The sequence below is a fragment of the Vulpes lagopus genome, chromosome 18, assembly GCF_018345385.1.
Source record: "Vulpes lagopus strain Blue_001 chromosome 18, ASM1834538v1, whole genome shotgun sequence".
NCBI classification, from domain to species: Eukaryota; Metazoa; Chordata; class Mammalia; order Carnivora; family Canidae; genus Vulpes; species Vulpes lagopus.
Window position 1 is genome coordinate 2,762,854 of NC_054841.1, and position 7,281 is coordinate 2,770,134.

Sequence of the window (7,281 nt, forward strand, 5' to 3'; positions counted from 1 at the left end):
AACTGCACATAATGAGACCCGCAACAGGGGCCTATTATCTGACCTAGAGTCAACCAAGTCTCAGAGAAGCACAGGGCACTTGTCAGGGAGGGTGTGGGCCAGGCCATTCGGGAAGGCTTATTCCTTCTGCCCTGCTTGAGGACCCCACCTGCTCTGTGGATCCGGAGGATGCCACCGCCCTCCCCTTCACCAACTGTAATGTCCTGCTGTCACTGACACTGACTCTGGCAACAGCCCAGCATCTCACTGTGGACATGTCAGGCCAGGTATACCGTCTCCTAAACCCCCACCACATCCCTACCAGGAAGCTATGACGGGCCCCATCCCAGATGAGGAAACAGAGGGATCACACAGCTGGGAGGGCCTCAGTAGGACCCACTCCAGATTCGTCTGTCTCCAGATCCCGGGGCTGCCAGCAGCTGTGCTACCCTTGCGCTGGTAATGTGGACACTGATCCCTTGCCTCACATGGCAAGGACTCAGTCTTGTGGGCCCGGGGCAAACTGGCCCCTAGTCACACTCAGCACCTTGCCACCTGACAGCACTGAGGCCTCACAGGGTAGAACCACGGCACCGCTGTTGGCAGGGCAAGAAGCATCCCCCACTGCATCCTTCGCCCCACTGCCAGGCTGCTCAGGGACCTGCTTCTTACATTTCTGTTTACTCTTTTCCATTGAGGTAAAATTCACACAACATAAAATCGACCCCATCAGAGTATTGAACTCGGTGGCATCTAGTACACTCCCACTGCTGTGCAGCCACCACCTCTGATCAGTTCCAGAACATCTTCACCCCATTAGAGACCTGACACATGACACAGCCACCCCTTCTCTCTCTTCACACAGCCCCTGCCAACCACGTATTTTTCTGTCTCTGTGGATTTCATCTTAGTGGAATCCTACAACGCGTGACCTTGCGTCTGGCTCCTCTAACTCTGCGTGAGGTTTTTAAGGCCTGTCCATGTTGTAACATGTATGTCTACTTCTTGTTTAAAGGCTAATTATATTCCATTCGATCATCCCTCTTAAGAGTGATGTAAGAGGCTGTGGAGGAGCCTCGAGGAAAGAGCACTGACCCAAGAATCTATGAAGGTCTTGTTCCTCTCGTGGGACCATGGTTATTGTTGCCCATCAGACAGACCGGCCTGGGTGCACCCATCAGCTCCTCTGCTGTGGGGCCTTACTGGAGACACTCAGTTACTGTAAGTACAGTATCCCTGTCCATCAGAGAGACCAAAGTGAGCCAACCTAACTCAGAAAGTTCTAGTGGTAGCCAAAGAGGAAACCACATATGCAACGACTGTCAAACTGCCTAACACACAATCCAGATACATGAGATAATACATATTTCTTCTCCCCTTACTCATGGGAAAATTGCAACACTTCCACGTGTATAAATCAGGAGCTCATCTGTACACCGGAGACGTGTGCCTGAGTTGCTCATGCAACTTGAGGGAAGCACATCGCAGTTAATCTTCCCTAAGCAAGGGGTTTGGAATAATGAAGAAAATCTGCTCTCAGTGCAATGGGTGGATTAGCCATCTTCTAAATCAACGTTCTCATTCCAGAGTCTGGAACAGTGCTCGGCATGGAATAGGCACCTGGGGTAAATGTATAGGGAGCAAGAGGGAAAAAGATAAAATGAAGAAGGAAGAGGTCCTATATGCGATGTTTCAGAAGAACATCCTCTTCCCAAAGCCCCGGTCCTCAGTCAAAGGCAAATAGTATCTGCACATGGGAACTGGTAGTCAAGTTATGGGCTTATGTATCTCTGCAGTCAATCCAATAAAAATGTGGCCTGGGTATTTCCTCAGTGCCCATGTCTCTGGGGTAGGCAGCACAAAGGCAGCAGGAGACAAGGCTGCTGGTGGCAGAGCTATCATCTCTTTGGGGAAGCAGAGCTAATAAATAGGCAATGAGAGAAGAGAGGCTCATGTGGCTCAGGTCAGAAATTTCGGCAGCAACTAGAAACTCAAGCATGGTGGATAAAGGCTGAGCAGTACACACAAGGGGAGCCCTAGCCATGGGGAAGGTCACTTGGGCAGTCCATCCATGCTCTCTCTCATCCTTCACTGGAATAGTTAAAAAAAAAAAAAAAAAAACAACCAACAACCCTGAGACTTATTTTTCAGGCAGGAGGGATGTGGAGCAGAGACAGACGTAAGTCACTTAGAGGTGACTTTCCAGGAGCTCTTGGGTTCTAAAACACAGATTTACTGGGACACCTTCTGTCACCACCCAACCCTGCAAAACACCCTCAAGAACGTGTGAAGTGGTTCTGGAGGATAAGCACCCTGTACCTCATTCAGTCAGAGCCACCTGCTGCACGGAACTTACCACCAGTGATACCCACACTGCGTTGCCCTCCCTCCGATCCCTGCACCTGAATCCCGGCAGACAGAGGGTGGGGGTTCTCTTACGGTGGAGTTCACACATACCACAAACAGGAATATCAATAAGGAACGATAAGGAGCAGTGTATCTGAAAGCGTAAAACATACAAAGTCGAACAGGAAGGAGGGCTGGATTCAAACCTAGAGGCCAGAAGGCATCTGAGCGTGAGCCGGCCGACAGCGAACGTGGAAGGTGTTGTGCTGGGGGCCGATGGGAGGTCGTGGGGATTGGGGTGGTGGCTGATAGACGGGATGTCTCCAGCACGCTGAGTCCCTCCCCGCTTTACACACCTTTCTCTCTGTGACTGGGCTGTCTGTGTTTGCTGACTGGAGCCCGTCAAAGTTAGCCCCCCCCCTCCAGAAATGGGGAGACCAGGGTGCTATCTCCCTCAAGGATGCCATTGCCAAGGGGTGGCATCCAGGTCCTCGAGCAATAATATTCCTGGGTTGGAAAGATTTACACCTCCACGGGGTAGAGAAAGAATTTACGATGATAACTTGTCCGAAGCCAACGGTCTAAGGAATGAGAGCTTCAAAGCCTGGAGTCATGAGGAAGCCTGTCCCAAGCTGAGCCGGGGTGCACATTATGGCCACATCGGTCAGGGTGTGGGCGGTCCTGAAACCCTCTTCCTGACGCCAGGACATTTACAGAAAAGTGCTTGCCTAGACCTATTGCATGCTCAAAAATGCTGCTTCAAAAAATTACTTTACCAAATTGTCTACCTTTCTGACACCCCCTCCCCGAAAAACGGAGTGGAGATAAAAGCTCTTCATTTCTTGAGACTTAATTAACACTGCAAGCCCCGGCTGCGTAAAGTTGTCCAGATCCTGACACCGGTGGAGGCGCTGCATATTTCAGATTTCAAAATATTTCTACAGGTCAGTGAACTGTATTAAGCAGAATGAATAAATAAGCACTGCCTTGGCGGCCCTGAACACGTTCTAGCATCATCAGTACCTCACGTCTACGGTCTTCGCCGGGGCCTTCTGGTCAGCAATTAGTAATTCCCGAAAGCCAGACCCGCTCCCTCCTAACCAGGCTGCGGAGGCCAGCCGGCCCCGGGCAGAGCTCTGCTTACGGCCGTGCCATGGACATTTTCCCAACTCACCGGAGACGAGGAGAGGCCGCGAGGGCCGAAGGAAAAGCAGGTTTTGGCAAGACAGTTGTCCTCTGCTGTTGTACCCTGTGGTGACGAGGAATCAATGAGGCTAAGTTTCACCCCAGGAGCTGTGTGCAGCCCACAGGAATTTGGTTTGGCCACTCCACAGTGTTTCAAAATCAGGACATTTCGCATAGAAATCTGGATTTCCAGGTTCTCTTGGAACAGCGTGGGGATCAAAGGAGCACATGCCTTGCTGCGTCCCGGTCTCTGCAAACCTCTGCTTGCTGGGTCTGTCCCTCTGTACTCAGTTGCCGGCTGTTTGCAGGATAATCCAGCCCGAAGCTGGGGCTGCTACAAAATCACACCAACCATTCGCCGTTATTATTAATTCTCACGGTTCTGAGGATTGGCTGAAACCAAGTGGATGGTTCTCACTTGGGGTTCCTCAGGCGACTACGGTCCCACGGTGGCCGGGGGTAGAGGGACACAAGCCTCCGCGCTCCCATGTCACAGTGGACACCTGTCGGCGACTAGAAGCCCGGCAAGGGTCCCTGCTTGGGTTCCGCACAGGCCTGGCTCCGGGGATAGCAAGCTGGTTCTGGGGGTGAGTAACCTGTAGACAGCAAGCGAGCTGCGCTAACTTTTCCAAGCAAGCCCATCTTCCGTTCAGGGGCAACGAGGCCCCGGGCGAGCCCGCGTGAAAAGAAAGGGGATTAGACTCCTCACTGACTAATGGGAGAAACAAGGAATTGGGGGCCTTGTTTGGAAACCCCGTGGCCTTCCCTCCGGCCACAAATTATGTAGATTCCTCCCACCTGCCACATCCATTTGCTGCCCCCCAGTCCAAGAGCTCAGTGATTATGCATTAGGCTCAAGCTGAAGGTCACGATCCTGACCTCTAAATCAAGTCCACCCAAGAAACAAAAAATCCAATGATGAAATGAGCAGAAGACACGAACAGACATTTCTCCAAAGAAGCCCTACACATGGCCAACAAACACATGAAACAATGCTCCACATCACTCGGCATCAGGGAAATACAAATCAAAACCACCATGAGATCCCACCTCACACCACCGAGAATGGCTAAAATAACAAGACAGGAAACAACAAAATGCTGGTGAGGATGTGGAGAAAGGGGAGCCCTCTTCCCTGTTGGTGGGAATGCAAGCTGGTGCGGCCTCTCTGGAAAACAGTGTGGAGGTTCCTCCAAAAGTTGAAAATGGAGCTACCCTGTGACCCAGGAATTGTACTACTAGGAATTTACCCAAAGATACAGATGTAGTTAGTGATCCAGAGGGGCACCTGCACCCCGATGTTCACAGCAGCAATGTCCACAACAGCCAAACTGTGGAAGGAGCTCAGATGTCCATCGACAGACGAATGGATAAAGAAGACGTGCTCTATATCTACAATGGAATATTCCTCGGCCATCGGAAAGGACGCGTACTTACTATTCACATCAACGTGGATGGAACTGGAGGGTATGATGCGGAGTGAAGTAAGTCAATCGGAGAAGGACAATCATCACATGGTCTCACTCATATGGGGATTATAGGAAATAGTGAAAGGGATTATAGGGGAAAGGAGGGGAACTGAGTGGGAAAAATTAGAGAGGGAGACAAACCATGAGAGACTCTTAATTCTGGGGAACAAACAAGGAGTTAAGAAAGGGGAGGTGGGGGGATGGGGTGACTGGGTGACGGGCACTGAGGAGGGCACCTGATGGGATGGGCACTGGGTGTGATACTGTATGTTGGCAAACCAAACTTAAATAAAAATAAATGAAAAAATAATCAATCAATCAATCAATCAATCAAACAATCCATCAGGTCCAGCTTCGGATGAGGCTGCCCTGAGGTCACCCCTCCTGCCCAGCACTTCCAGGATCTTCACCTTCCTCCTGAAGACCCCTTGCCTGCAACCGGCCTCCGTGCCCCACACGTGGCCCAGGGCCTGTCACCAAGGGGAAGCGGCTACCCTCCACCCTGCGGTGGCTGTCCCCACCCTGTCCCCAACCTGTCCCCGCCCTGTCCCCGGGCTTCCAGTTCAGGCCTCCAGACTGTCCTCCCCTCCCCGTGAATCCACAGAGGTCACCTGCAGCCTCTGGCTTTTCCATCCACTTCCTGAGCAGAGATGTTGGGGAGTCCAAGGCTGCTTCTTTTCTCATCGTGTCTTCTCCCGTCAGTCCCAGCGGGCAGGGTTTCCGGCCACAGGATGCTCGTCAATACCCTGCACATCTTTTGGGAAGCCCGTCGGAGGTCACGCCATTTGACAGAAGCCACACTCGCCAGTGTGAGCTGAGCTGGCTGGGTGAGCGCGCCCCGGGGCGGCGGGGACACCCGGCCCAACCGCCAGCCTGGGAGGCCGGCTCGGGCGCAAAGGGCCACCGGGCACTGCCTTAAACCCTGTGTCTCCAAGGAAATTTTGAAGTGAAATCCATGGCTACTTATTAGGTTTTTAAAGGATTTTATTTATTTATTTGACAGAGAGCACGAGCAGGAGCAGGGGCAGGAGCAGAGGGAGAAGGAGCAGCAGGCCAGGGAGCCCGATGCGGGACTCGATCCCAGGCCCGAGATCATGAGATGAGCCGAAGGCAACGTTCACCCCCCGGAACCACGCAGGCATCCCCGTGGCCACTTCTTTAGACTGTTTTTTTGTTGTTGTTGTTGTTGTTGTTTTTTATCAACAGGCACCTGGGTTTGGCCTTTTCCTGGAAGCTCTGTCATGACTTGAGAATCGTGGGCTGTCCGAAAGGCGAGGAGTTAGAAACCGTTGAATTTGGCCCTCGCCGTGTCCTGGTTCCCCTCCATTTGATAAACTATTTTTAAAGCTCCCCTCTTCCTTCTCTCCTTTTATTACAGGCAAGGGGAGAAATGTGGGCGCAACCGTGAGCGCAGGCCCCGCAACTCGCTTGGTAAAGAATTTCACCATTTTCTACTTCCCGTTAAGGATGAGGCGCCTGCTTTCTGCACAACCCAGCAAGGGTCTCGTCCCAGCTGCCGCCCCCACGCCCTCCGTGTCGGCCTCCTGCGCCCCTCCGGCTCCTCCCAACACGCCCCTCTTTTGTGGAAATCACATCATATCTTATTTATTTGCCCAGACGACACACACCCTGCGACGAGGCCTGCCCTGCAAGGGGATGTACCCTGTGATGAGACCTACCCTGCGACGGGGCCTGCCCTGTGACAAGGCCTGCCCTGCGATGAGCTACCATGTGCATATATCGTGAAATGATCCCCACCATCAAGCTGGTTAAAAACACGATCAGTCACAGTCACTACAGTGGGTGCGTGGTGAAGACGCCTAGGATCTGCTCCCTGAGCCCCCGGCCAGCGTACCCGGTGCTGTGCACCGTTATCACTCTGTTGTTCCTTAGGTCCCTAGAATCTGTGCGTCTTACGACAGACGGTTTGCAGTTTTCCGCCAACCTCTCCCCACGTACCCAGCCCCCAGCCCTGGGCAGGCCCCGTTCTACGCTCTGGTTCCACAAGTCTATTTTAAATTGCACACAGAGTGACGTCATACAGCACTTACTTGCCCTGGCTTACCTCCCTTAGCACAATGCCCTCCAGGTTCACCCATGTTGTCACAAATGGCAGGATTTCCTTCTTAAGACCCAATAATACTCTGTCATGTATAAATATATATGCACACACATGCCCATTTGTGTACATAAAGCACACGTATTTTTATACCTATATATTCTATGTATACACACACACACCATATTTTCTTCATCCCTTCATCCATTAATGAACATTTAGGTTGTTTCCACGTCTTGGCAA